Raw genomic sequence first — 13,399 nt, 5'->3', positions numbered from 1 at the left:
CTCGTTACAGATGGTTGTGAGCCACCATGTGGTTGCTGGGATTTGAGCTCAGGACCTCTAGAAGAGCAGTCAGTGCTCTTAACTGCTGAGCCATCTCTCCAGCCCACAAATCAACTTTTTAAAAGATCATTATATCATTACTTCTTTAGTGTGGGGAGTGTGCACAGGGATCCCAGTATATGGCAGTCAAAGGAAAACTTGGGGGAGTATTTTTTTTTTCTTCTGTATTAGGGTTTCACAGCTGTGAGTAGGCACCATGACCAAGGCAACTCTTATAAGGGCATTTAATTGGGACTGGTTTATGGGTTCAGATGTTCAGTCCAGTATCATCAAACTGAGAACATGGGGGCATCCAGGCAGGCATGGTGCAGGCAGAGCTAAGAGTTCTACCTCTTTATCTGAAGACTGCTAGCAGAATCCCGGCTTCCAGGCAGCTAGGATGAGGGTCCCCATAGGTTTGTTCAAACATATGAGTCTATGGAGGCTATACCCAAACAACATAATGCAAAATATATTTAATTCAATTTCAGAAGTCCCCATAGTCTCAACAATGTTAAAAATCCAAAGCTCAAATTCTCTTCTGAGATTCAAGTAGACTCTTTTTTTTTTTCACATCAGATGGGTAACGTGCCCATGTCGTAACAATGTTTAGTGGGTGGCATATGTCACACACACAGCATGAACATCCAATCATCACGCTTTATGAACCAAAAGGATCTCAAGTAGCCTCTTAACTGTAATACCATATATATACATACATATACATATACATATATATATATATATATATATATATATATATATATATATATATATATATAAACTGAACCAGAGCAAGACAGAAAAACAGCTGGGCAAACTCCAAACTCCATGTCTCCATGTCCGATGTCAAAGCGCTCTTCAGATCTCCTACTCCTTTTATCCTTGTAACTGCTGTTGGCAGGTCTGGCATTCAGCAGCAACAAGCTTCATTCTCCTGGGCTTGGTTGCACTCCCTGTTAGCAGCTTTCCTCAGCAGGTATCTCAGGTCTCTGGCATCTCTAACATCTTGTGGTCTCCAAGGCAACTTCGGCTTCGTAGCTTCTTGTTCCAATGTCTGGGGTCCATGTATGGTCTTCTGGGCTCCTCCAACGGGCTGCCGTCACCTCTCCAGCTCTGCCCTCTGTAGCACTCAGAGATCAGGTTGATCCACTCCACTGCTGCTGCTGTTCTTGGTGATCATCCCATGGTACTGGCATCTCCAATACACTGGGGTCTTCTGTCGCAACAAGGCTTTACCAGTAGCCTCTCATAGGCTCCTTCATTGTGCCAAGCCTCAACTCCTTTGCCTGACCCCTTCAATCCTGGGCTGTTGACTACAACTGAGGCTGCACCTTCACCAAGGGCCTTCCATGGCCTCTCACTGTGCCAAGCCTCAGCTGCTCTTCATGACATCTTCATATCTTCAAAACCAGTACCACCTGGGTGACTCTTATACACTACCCAAGTCCAGCCACAGCACGAGGTACAACCTTGGTTATCTCTAGAACACAGCTTCCTTGTGCTCTCAGGAAACACTTCCCAGAAGATTTTACCTCAGTGATGCTGGTCTCTTCTTAATCACTGCTAATTTCTTAGTTCTAGCTGACAACCATCAATTGTCCCAATAATCCTTTCTATTCTTGACTCTAAAGCCAGAGTCACATGCCTGAGACTGCTGAGTTCTGCTGCTTGCTGGGGCTGGAACATGCCCCCCCCCGCCCTTATTCTATTACTAGCTTTCTGTTTTCCAACTCCCTCACTGCCTAAGTCTTAGAACTTGCTCTGTAGGCTGACTTTGAACTCAGAGATCTGCATGGCTCTGTCTATCGTGCCTCAAAGTCCCATTTCCTTGATTTGTTACCTCCTAGAACATAAGATTCAGCTCCTTTTATTTTTTCTTTTTCTTTTCTTTTTTTCGGAGCTGGGGACCGAACCCAGAGCCTTGTGCTTGCTAGGCAAGCGCTCTACCACTGAGCTAAATCCCCAACCCAAGATTCAGTTCCTGATACCCCTTTACAATTTGAACTATATAGTTTGTATTTTTCATTTCTTAGCTTGCTCCTTTTCATTAAAATCATCTTCATAAGAGTGAACTTTAGTAACCACATGACAGAATGTATACCAGGCTGTTTTGAAACTTGTTTAGATGAATTCAAAACAATTCATCTAAATCTCTTCACTTTAGCCTCAGGCAGACTTTTTGGACAATGGCAAAAACAGCCACCTTCTTCACCAAAATATCACAAAACAGTCTCTAAGGCCACATACTGAAATTCTTTTCCACTGAAACCTCTTAGCTCAGGTCTGCACAGTTTAAATCACTCACAGCAAAAAAGTCTTCCATATTCCTACTAGGATGGCCCACTAAGCCCCACTTAAAGCATTCCGCTGCTTTCCAAAGCCCCCAAAATCTACATTCCTCCAAACAAAAGCATGGCCAGGCCTATCACAGCAACACCCCAGTCTCCAGTACCAATTTCTGTCTTAGGGTTTTACTGCTGTGAACAGACACCATGACCAAGGCAACTCTTATACGGACAACATTTCATTGGGGCTGGCTTACAGGTTCAGAGGTTCAGTCCATTATAATCAAGGCGGGAACATGGCAGTGGCCAGGCAGGCATGGTGCAGGAGGAGCTGAGAGTTCTAGATCTTCATCTGAAGGCTGCTAGGAAAAGACTGACTTCCAGGCAGCTAGGGTGAGGGCCTTAAAGCCCACCCCCACAGTGACACACCTACTCCAACAAGGCCACGCCTTCTCATAGCACCACTCCTTGGGTCAAGCATATGTAAATCATCGTACCTTCTAACCCGGGGTTGGGGAATCACACTCAGGCTGTCAGACTTGGCAGTAACCTTTACCTGTTGAGCCATCTCTCTGGCACCCATTAGCATCCTTTTGGGCCTCTGACCTAGTAAGATAATCACTATATAAATGAGACACAGTTAGCTAGTTAGTTTATTTTTGATTTTTCAAGATAGGGTTTCTCTATGTAGCTCTGGCTCACCTGTTACTTGTTTTGTAGACTAGGTTGGCTTCAAATCACTGCCTGCTTTGCCTCTTAAGTGCTGGGATTAAAGACTTGAGCTAACATGCCTGGCCTAAGATACTTAGTTTCAAATGGCCATTTTCTTTATAGTTTCTGTTTACCTATATTGTTTCATGATTTTTTTTTTTAAATCACCCTGAGCTTTCTCCCTCATGGGACCGCAATTGGATTTCTCAACAGCAGAAGGACAATATATGTCAATATTCACTGCTTTAAATGTCCCTTCTGGATTCCTCCCGTACCCCAATCCCACCTCTCATTACCATTCATTCTCTTCCCACAGCGGGTAGTTTTCCTCCGATTAAAAATCTGACATCACGTGGTTGGGGATTTAGTTCAGCCGTAGAGCGCTTGCCTAGCAAGCGCAAGGCCCTGGGTTCGGTCCCCAGCTCTGAAAAAAAAAAAATCTGACATCACTAGCTGGCTGTGGTGGAGCAGACCTTTGATCCCAGCACTTGTGAGGCAGAGGCAGGCTGATCTCTGTGTTCAAGGCCAGGCTAGTCTCCAAAGTTAATTCCAGGACATCCAGGGGGTACAGCAGAGAAACCCTATCTGGAAAAACAAAATCTGACATCCATGTTAGTGTGCTAGTATGTCAGTGCCTCCTCCTTATCTGTGAAATGAATGCAGTTTTAAAAACGAGGGTTGGAGATGCTGCCTGATCCGTTCTCTTCTTATCGCTTCTGGCCTCGAGTCCTTTCTTCCCAACTGTTTGTATTCTCACCTCCAACAGAGGATTCTTCGTCCATGGTGAATTTAAAATTCTTGAATTGCCAAGGACCAATTCAAAAATTAAAAAAAAAATCTTTGAATTTGTCCTTTTGACTTTTCCTCTTGCCCTTTTCTTCCCTCTCCTGAACAACTTTTCCCTATTCTGCTGTTGCAGCCAAGTTGCACTGACCCTGTCTCCTTCCTACTGCCCTCTGTGGGCATCCTCCGTCACGGCACCTGCACCGCAGAGGCGGTTGACTCATCCATCTCTATTCACCTGCACTTCAGCAACGATGCTTTAAGCTCTTCAGTCTCCAGCGCTAATTGCAATGACATGTTTGGTCATTTCATCTCCCGTTGTCTACCTCCCCTCTGGCTCAGTTCGGAAATCTGACCGTTTTAGCAACTGCCTCCTTTTTGAAACCCTAGGGTTAGAAAGCTATTTGAGAAATCTAGAAAGGATAAGGGATGGGCGGCTACCTTTATTTTTCAGGTTGTTGTTATAAACCAGTTACCAAGTTAATCCTGGTCAGCCTCGGAGTTACACCTTGACTGTGAATGACGCGTCCATAAACATGCAGTACACTCACAGGTGAATGAATGGCTAGAATCCCACTTGACAGCTCACCTGGCACATTCCCGCTGGGGTTACGTCACTCTCTGCTCTCTCCGGTTAGGGAGAGGTGATGTCCCCCCCCTCCGCCCCCCTCGCACGGCTTCCCATCCTTTCTCATCTGCTGTATTATTAAGTAGGCTGTACCCATTGCGAGTTCGTCCTCTATCAGAACTCTCTTCCTTGAACATCTCCATCTGCTCTCCCTGGAATTGGAGCCTCAGAACTGGGTCTCTCCTGGGTCAGAGGAGACAGACTCAGTAACCAAAACCAGAGAGTAATTAAAGGCTCCGTCACGCGCTCGGGGCCCTGACAGGTGGCATGCATCCTCAGTGCTGGCTAAGGAGACTTGCCCTGACTTGTGCAGCTGAATATATTCCTCCCGAGACCCAGTCGAACTCCCAGCACCCTAAGTTCAAAGAGAGTGAATGTGTCGACATTTTAAAAACAACCATGGGTTTATTGGAGGTGGGGGTGTGTACATGTCTGCCAGGAGAGTCGCAGAATGGTGCTTAGGAGAATACCAAGCGTTGGAAAATGGAGCGAAGACACTCAGTAGAGGCGGAAGATGGATGTAAATAGTTCCTTGAACCTTGTCGCGCACATGAAAGATTTTAAACGGATTTTCTCAAGTTGCCCGCGTCCGGATTCCCTGGACCACTCGCGCTGCCTGCTTACTAAGGAGTGCGCCTCCGGGGGAGGTGTGCGCGCGCTGGAGGCGGGGAGGCGACAGAGAGGGGCCTGGCTCCGGGAATAAACAGCGGGGGAGCGGCTTGGCTGACGCTCGCTGCCCAGGGAGCGGGGTGCAAGGGCCGCAGGCCGCCGGAGAGAGCCCCAGGATGGTAGCTAGGAGATTGGAAAGCCTTTGATGCCAGAAGCCTCCGGCTGGAGCCGCTGACAACCCAGCCCTTGCCCCTCCGAGAGTCTCAGGCTGTGGCTCAGACCTCAAGGTAAGGAGTAGCTCGATGCTGCCCTGGAACCGCAGGACTCATCGTGCCCAGTACGTTCCTTCCTCCCCGGGGCTGCCACCTCCTTACCTTCTTCCTCTGCTCTCCTCCGGGGTCTTCAGCGCCAAGCTGACGCTCTGTGCTGAGCGACTGGCAAGGGCTCCCATGCTGCGCGTTCTGGGTTTCTGCTCCGCGGCCCGCGGCACCTTCGCCCCCTCTCCACCCCTCGCTTTCATGTCTTTCCCAGGACCGCTCCAGGAACCCTGCACCCCGACTCTGGGTCGCTGAGGGCAAGGGGGTGGCACGAGATCGTCCACCCTCTCCAGGTGTGTGGGTACAGATGCACTAATTGCCCCTAAGATCTGAAAGTTGGATCTGAAATACTGCAATTCCTAATCTTCCAGAACATACCCTGGCCTTGCATTACTGCCCTAACTTCGGAAAGAATCCGGTCATTGCAATGTATCACCATCTGCGTCCTCATTGAACAGTTGGGATTCCCCAGTCCCTACCCTACCCCCTCTTCCCAGTTTAAACACTGTGATGAGTTTACGATGTTTTCAAGGCGACAGCAATTGCTACAAGTTTATCAGACCTTGAAGCACTATCTCTTATCCTGGAGCTTGGAAAAAACAAAACCGCAGGCCCCACCCTTTATTCTTGATTCAGATCTGGTAGGAGAAGGGGAGGGGGAGGGAGAGAGAGAGGCTGTTGTGTATGTATGTATACTTTATATCTTAAAAAAAAAAACAAAACAGCTGGGTAGTGAGCACGATCCTCCTCCTCCTCCATTGTCCTCTTGAAAGTATAAAGTCCACGTGGGAGAAAGCCTGTTCTCCAAAGCCGATGGTTTGATGCAGTGCCATTGCTTCTGGGGTGGTGGTTTGGGGAAGGGAAGCTTAGTGCTATTTTGAAACTCAGATACAGGACTAGAGGAAAATGCCGTGCTTCTAAGAGACCAGATTTAAAACGTCACGTTTTTAAAAAAGTAAGAATTTCCTCACAAATACTCCTGTGACTGAAAAGGGTGGAGGCCCTTTCTGCTGGGAATATGAAAATCTTCCCCTGACTGCTCCTTGACTTTTGTCTATGATGGAATGCAGGCCTTTGGTCTGGGTACTTGTTGCTTATTTAAAGGCAAACAAAACAAAACAAAACAAAACAAAATGGAAAAACCAAAAACCCTCAACAGACCAATCTGCAGGCGACAAAAGAAGGAATGGCCATGTAAATGAATGCAAATCTTGTTTATGCTGCCAATTACGTGAGCCCAGGTCGTCTTCTACTCTGACTGGCCGGTAAGGTCATCAATCATATTTAATGAAGCTGAATCCGTTCCCATACTGCATGGCGTGACAGTTGTGCATTTGCTGTTCTCCATGCACATCCTTATTTAAGTATCTGTGCAGCCGTCAGACAGTAACAACCACAACCGGGGACAAAAGAGACGTCCCGGTGTCTTCTGAAACGCTGAGGAAAGGGCTAACTTCTTCATCGTTTGTCACATAGGCACACTACTAAAGCACTGGTCTCATTTTATGGAATGAGATGTGTTACGTTTCAAGCCCGGGAGGAGTGACTGGGGTGCTGATTTAACATATCAAAGCAGACCTGGCGTCCAGTTCTCCCTACCTGTTACTGGGAATGGCAGACTTCCTCTACCCTGAACTCTGCAGCCCTGGGGTTGGGTTGCCCTGCCGGGATTGGCTCTTCCCTATGTAATCCAGACATTTTGGTTACCTGCCCCCTCTTTTGTACCTTTGGCCTCCTGGCTGCTGTTCTTGGTCCCCCCCCCTCCCCGTCCCCCTCCCCCTCTCTCAACATGATTCAGGGTCATGGCCACTCTGGACTTTCTCCCAGATGAGTCTGCCTCTATCTATGCTCTCCTGCGTACCTATGCTAAACTTTCTCCTCCACCATACGGAGGAGCAGTCCTGCCCTGTCCTTTCCTTTTTATTTATTTATTTATTTATTTATTTATTTATTTATTTATTTTTTATTCCCTGTGAAATGGGGCTGATAACCAGCTCTCAAGAACACTAAGGACAAACGGAGACTGTAAAGCCTTTTGAACATTTGAGAAAAGACGTTGTCTAGTTAGTGAGCCAATATGATTGTTTTCCTGGCAAAATTTTTCTCCTTTCTAAAATTAACTTTCCCTGAGGAAAAATAGTGCAGATGCACATGATTCAGCCCAACCACCTCCCGAAAATACTGTAAATTGTAGAAGTGACCTTCCCTCAGTCCCGTGGATCCTTGTTTGAGATCTGATCACTGCACATGCAGAAAAGCACATGCTAGCTGGCCTTTGCAAAGTGCCCCCTTCAGTGGCACGGACAGCCTACAGTATTATGCTACAAATTCTATCAGTGAGGCAAACGTATTATTATTTCACAAAGGTTTTGTGTATGTCGTACACACTGGATCCGAGACTTCCATAATTATATATGTAACACATGTTTTTAATAGGAACCAAAAACCACAATATTTTTTTTTCTCTGTGGTGGGATAGTTAAGCATTAGGTTTTGATCACTTTTTCGCGGACATTTTAATACGACAGAACTAAAAAGACTTCATGAAAACAATTCTATAAAGATCTATTTGGAACTAGAAGTCCTTAAAAAAATAGAAAAGGGATGCCCGATGCCCATTGCCTACTGTGTGCATAGCTCGTGTAAGTCTTTTGAGAGTGACCGTGGTGGATTCAGTTCTGGCAGCCTCAGACTGGATGATTAGACCCTTCCACTCTTTCGAAGACCTTTAATTTAGTTTGTAACTTGATGCTTCACTGACCCCCCACACGCGCTCTCTCCCTGCCACGCCAGCTCACAGAGGAATGGCTGGCACTTTGGGTTGACTATTTTCCCCTCCCATCAATCAGAACATGCGGGTATAGGCTGCAGAACTCGGTTGCTTTTTCAGCTCCATGTTCTAAGGAATTCCTTTGGCCACAAGGAGCACAGCCCCTTGCCTGGTCTCCCGGCGCCAGGTTAATTTCTCAGCGATTCAAGGATGCAGAAATTATAATAGAGCCACGGGGAACTAAAGTTGGAAGAGCACTGCAGAGCCCATCTCTGTCTTAATCGCTCTTTTCTACAGATGCATAACGAAGTGCTCCATTGTCGTAACCCAGTCTTTGAGACTGGGCATTAAGATTTACATCTTTCCGGTTTTCAAAGCAATGAGGAATTTGTCCACCTGAGATGGACTCAGTAGGGTGGCAATGGCTGCCCACATATGTAGACAGTACAGGTAATTTACAAAGGCACCTTGGTCCTTGAAACTAACTTCCCAGCATTCTGACAGAAGACAAAGGGTACCTCAAGGCAGAGGAATGTGGGGTAGAAAGAAAGAGCAGGGCTTAGGGAATCAGCCAGTCACCTGAGTGGACAGCCTTCAACCTTTCTAAGTCCCTTTAAATATGGTAGTTTTCTCTTATCCTACCGGTGGCAGCCGGCTGAGTTCCTCACATTAAATGCATCTAGGCAGAAATATAAAAACACATGGATACTTTACGATGGCTTTTCTTTTCTTTCTTTCTTTCTTTTTTTTTCGGAGCTGGGGACTGAACCCAGGGCCTTGTGCTTGCTAGGCAAGCGCTCTACCACTGAGCTAAATCCCCAACCCCACAATGACAATGCGATTAGTCTGTACCTCAGTCCGCACCTTGTCCTCCTCAGGGAAGCTGTGTGCAGGGGTGAAGGTGGTATGCATCCTTGAAGGTACCAGCTTCTCTAATCACAGCTCTGTGGAAAGGGGATAACAGTGACTGCCTTTCAGGGCAGAGTTTTTCATCTGACATCGTAGAAAGGATTCTCCTTTCTTGCCCGCAGGCCGCTATTTCACTGGGGCCTGTCCTTCATAAGTCCCGTCCGTGAATGCTTTCATCCTTCAAAATTTTCATCCTCAAGGTTATGTCCACCTGAGGTGAATTTATCTCTGAGTTCACTAGGGTAGTAATGAACCGAAGGCCCCGGGGGTCATTACTACTAGATGTAAAATGCTGTGTTCTGATCCTTGGCGTTATAAGGATTGAATTCAACCATGAGAGGTCATATGAAACTTTGATAAATATTCCTGCCACACCACAATTATCTACCGTTTGTTGAGGTTGTTTATATACGTTAAGAAATTAGGTACTGGAGAACTGATAGTTAAGACTACTGGCTGCGGGGTTGGGGATTTAGCTCAGTGGTAGAGCGCTTGCCTAGCAAGTGCAAGGCCCTGGGTTCGGTCCTCAGCTCAGGGGGAGGGGAAGGGGGACGGGGCTACTGGCTGCTCTCCCAGATGACCTGGGTTTGAGACCTAGTACTCACGTGGCAGCTGACGACCACCAATGACTCTGGTTCCAGCCATCTGGTGCCCTCTTCTGGCCTTTGTGAGCACCGGGCATACATGTGGTGCACAGACCTACATGCAGGCAAAACACTAACTCACAAAGTAAAATAAAAAAAAATAAAAATAAAAAAGAAATCCACACATCTCTAAGGGGCAACCATTACTCTCTTTAAACAGAGCTGTGATCCACAGAAGCTAGCAGCTTCTTCTCTAAGAGCACAAGACACTGCGTGGTCTATGGGGACGATGCTGTACACATGTGGGGCTTCTGAGGTATTTCCTAATTCTGAAAAGACCGTAGAAGGTCTTCATGTGTCCGCGTATTTTATCTTAGATACATTCAATGTGTGGAACACAAGCACCTGGCGTTGATTTAATACTTAAAAAAAATTAATGTTTCCAAGACAGAATGCACTCCAATCATCAAGATGATTTTTTAAAAGATTTTGCTTATAGTTTTCGGAAAATTGAGGATCCGTTGGGTACCTGTGGATGGCAAATTCACACAGTCTTCACTCTATATGCAGGAATCTCTGTTGTATAATGTTCCCTTCAGGGCTAAGAAGTTCTCCTGTCTTTTGCTGTTGCTCTGTGAGGAGAGTAATTAATTAAAACACACACAAGGCAGTGGCTCATCCTCTCTGTCAGCCTGACTGGGTTTGAAATCACCCAGGAGAGGGACCTCCACGTGTGTCTGTGAGGGTGCCATCCCTGGAGCGAGAGTCCCGGACTTAATCAAAGGAGAAATGAGCTCATAAAAATGAACACTGCTCTGATAGGGTTAAGAGTCGTTGGCTTTGTCAAAACATTTCTCACAGAGTCTGAGAAAAATGCACTAGGCCAGTAATACCTTTAATTTTGTGAATGAACGCCTCTCAATCCAGTGCTCTGCTTTTTCAGTGAATTTGCTCGATTGATACTGTCTGAGTCCACCTACGATCTGGTATCTGTTTCCTCTGCCTGAAAGAAGTCATTACTGTTAGTCCAGAATTAGGAGTTCATGACGTGCTCTGTCACAGGGTTGTTTGGCCTCTGGCTAACTCTGTGTCCAGATTAAAGAAGAAGGAAACAGTGAAAATAGTTGGGAAGAGACAGCAGGAGGCAGGTGGGAGCAGGAAAGGAACTTTGATGCTACAATTTCTCTTTTTCTTTTTGACACAAGGGGCTCATGTAGCGGACCCCAGCTCAGACTGGCCTCTAACTTCCTATGTAGCCAAGGGTGACCTTAAATCTGTGATCCTCATGACTCTACCTCCCCAGTGCTGTGATCCCAGTTTTTATGTGGTACTAGGGCTCTCCCAGTCCCCCTATTTTCTTTACGGTATATACCTAGACTACATTGAAACAGAAATCTTTTTGTCCAAGGCAGCTTTTGTTATTGTGACAAAATACCAGACAAAGAGTGCTTATGAAGAAGAAACATTTGTTCAGGGTAAAGAGTTCAAGTTTCCCATGGTGGTGGAGCCCCCTGGCATGGACATGCATATGGGGTTATGCATGACCTCCTTTCTGTCTTTTAAAAAGCTTGGGTTAAAATTAGCAAAGCTATGAATGAAGGCAAAGCAGAGCGTCCGGGAGGAGGGGCTAGCTGGAGAGATGTATAAATATTGTTACTAAGACTTAGCAACTGATTGGGTAGGGTAAGTGACAGAGAGGAGGAATCTGAGATAACTCTTCAGGAGTTTCTGTGTTGACATAGGAGGATCCTGGCCAGGAGAATGAAAACAGGACTTCAGTGTGGTGTGAGGGTCCCAGAGAGAGGGAGTTCTGACTCTGAATTGTACTTTTCTGTGATTCCACACTTCAGCACTCCCAGCTCTTGGGCAGGGCTCCTCTTTTGAACATCCTTTCTGGGAGATGAACAAGGCCAGAAATGTTTGACGTGTTCAAATATTCAAATTCATGATGGAGACCAGAGGGGGGGGGGGAAAAACCCAGCCGCTATCCTAGGGACCCAAGTCTAAACATGAAATTCACTTAGAGACATATGCATGAGTCCTATGGCTTGAAGGTGTTTTTATAAGGCACTTTCGATGCACCTGGGTTTTATAACCGCAATCGTACAGGTAACATAAGAAATAGAATGTTCCTCTTGGGACGTCATGTCAGTTCCCAGAGCTCTGGCTTTGGAAAGCACTTGGGGTTATGGGTGCTCAAGCTATTTGGGTGTTGTTTCCAGTAACTTTCCAGCCAACAGAGTGCAAATACTTCTCTAAGGGAGAAGAGATAAGGAACCAAAAGATGGTACTGTTATCACACAAGCAACTAAGTAAGAGGATGGAATCTTTGTAGCGTCCCTCTTGGCTGTGCCCCAAGATAGACTTCACAGTCCAAAGCAAGGTAAGAACAAATCAGATAGGACCTAGAAAAGGGAGTGCAAAGCCACAAGTTGAGCACCGTTCCGAAATCAGTGCCCACTGATCATTGCCCACTTCTGTCTAAGGTTAGAGAGGCCAAGAAAATAATAATTAGGAGGGTTCTTAAAAACGTATGTATGAATGTATGTATGTATGTACGTACATACGTATGTGTATTTATGTATTTATTTAATGTATATGAGCATCCTGTCCCTGACACACCAGGATCCCATTACAGATGGTTGTGAGCCACCACATGGTTGCTGGGAATTGAACTTATGACCTCTGGAAGAGCAGTCAGTGCACTTAACCCCTAGCCATCTCTCCAGCCCCAAGGAGAGTTGGAGAACCTGAGTTTTCCCATGTACCCTGGCCACCATAGGAAAGGGATGAGAGGTGCTTTACTCTTTAAGTGTAAAGAGAGTGTGCTGACCACTCAGAATGTTTTCTGTGCATTATCCCTAGTGTGAGAGGCATGTCGGATGAATGGTTTATGCCTGAGGGGGTTTACAGAACCCTGTGTGCTGGTTCCTATGATGGCAAAGCAATAGTGTGTGGGGTGTGTATGTGTGGGGGGTGGGAGACGACGACATTGTTTCATGGTTTGATAGACCAGAACACGAGGATGCTCTCAAAGGTAGATCGTGACGGAGAATGAGCTGACCTGGGGTCATCATCTCAAGTCATGGACAAGGCGGCCACCTATGCCACAGCAGTGTAAATCAATGAAAGTTCCATAAGTGTGGATCTGCATAAAAGGGTTCTGCTGGTGACCCACCCCTAGAGGTGAGGACAGAGTAGGTTCCCTGCTTTGCCACTCTCCATCCCTGCCACCAATACCCAACCCCATGGAAAAGCTATAAAAAGCTCACCAAGGACTGGTACTGTAACCCTTAGTGGTAGAATGCATGATATATATATATATATATATATATATATATATATATATATATATATATATATATATATATATATATATATATATATCAGCTATCTCTGTAGCTCTGGCTTGTCTGGAACTTACTGTGTAGACCATGCTGGCCTCAGAGATTCACCTGTCTCTGCCTTCCAAGAGCAGCCATCAAAATCCTGCAATACTGAACCCGCCTCCTCTCTGTCTTATTCCCAGATGAGAGATTACTGTGGGGACCTAAACGAGCAATGTGGAGAGAGATATTTTCCTGTGTTCACCTTTCCTGATACAGGAAGCAGGCAGGGTCCAGCAGGCTGTGGCAGAAGTGGGCAGAAGCCCTCCTTTACATCAAGTTGGAGGAACGAGGGCTGCCTTTGATCAGCCAGTTGGCAACAAAACTGGGATCGATGTTTTGACGTGGAATGACTTGAAGGGTCTCTGATGACCA

At 46.2% G+C, this 13,399-nt stretch overlaps 1 protein-coding gene, 1 long non-coding RNA gene and 1 other non-coding gene across 4 annotated transcripts in view; 1 reads left to right on the top strand and 2 right to left on the bottom strand.

Moving 5' to 3' along the window:
* Rnf144b (ring finger protein 144B) overlaps positions 1-13,399 on the top strand; it is a 150,007-nt gene that overhangs the window by 12,815 nt on the left and 123,793 nt on the right. The window contains 1 exon segment of one of the 2 annotated variants that reach the window (NM_001108881.3): positions 5,191-5,345. The exons of the other annotated variant lie outside the window; for it this stretch is intronic. The gene's annotated coding sequence lies outside the window, so the exon portion shown is untranslated. 2 annotated transcript variants of the gene reach the window in all.
* Positions 613-717, bottom strand: LOC120098010 (small nucleolar RNA U13). Its single transcript, XR_015642079.1, has one exon. It is a non-coding gene; the product is annotated as a small nucleolar RNA U13 (small nucleolar RNA).
* LOC148000044 (uncharacterized) lies at positions 4,839-5,924 on the bottom strand. Its single transcript, XR_015641182.1, has 2 exons — positions 5,433-5,924; positions 4,839-5,241 (listed from the first exon to the last, which is right to left on the bottom strand). It is a non-coding gene; the product is annotated as an uncharacterized LOC148000044 (long non-coding RNA).

Source organism: Rattus norvegicus, chromosome 17, assembly GCF_021556685.1.
Source record: "Rattus norvegicus strain SHRSP/BbbUtx chromosome 17, alternate assembly SHRSP_T2T, whole genome shotgun sequence".
Lineage (NCBI taxonomy): Eukaryota > Metazoa > Chordata > Mammalia > Rodentia > Muridae > Rattus > Rattus norvegicus.
Note: the sequence above shows the minus strand (reverse complement) of the source record. Positions and strands in the feature narration are given on the sequence as shown.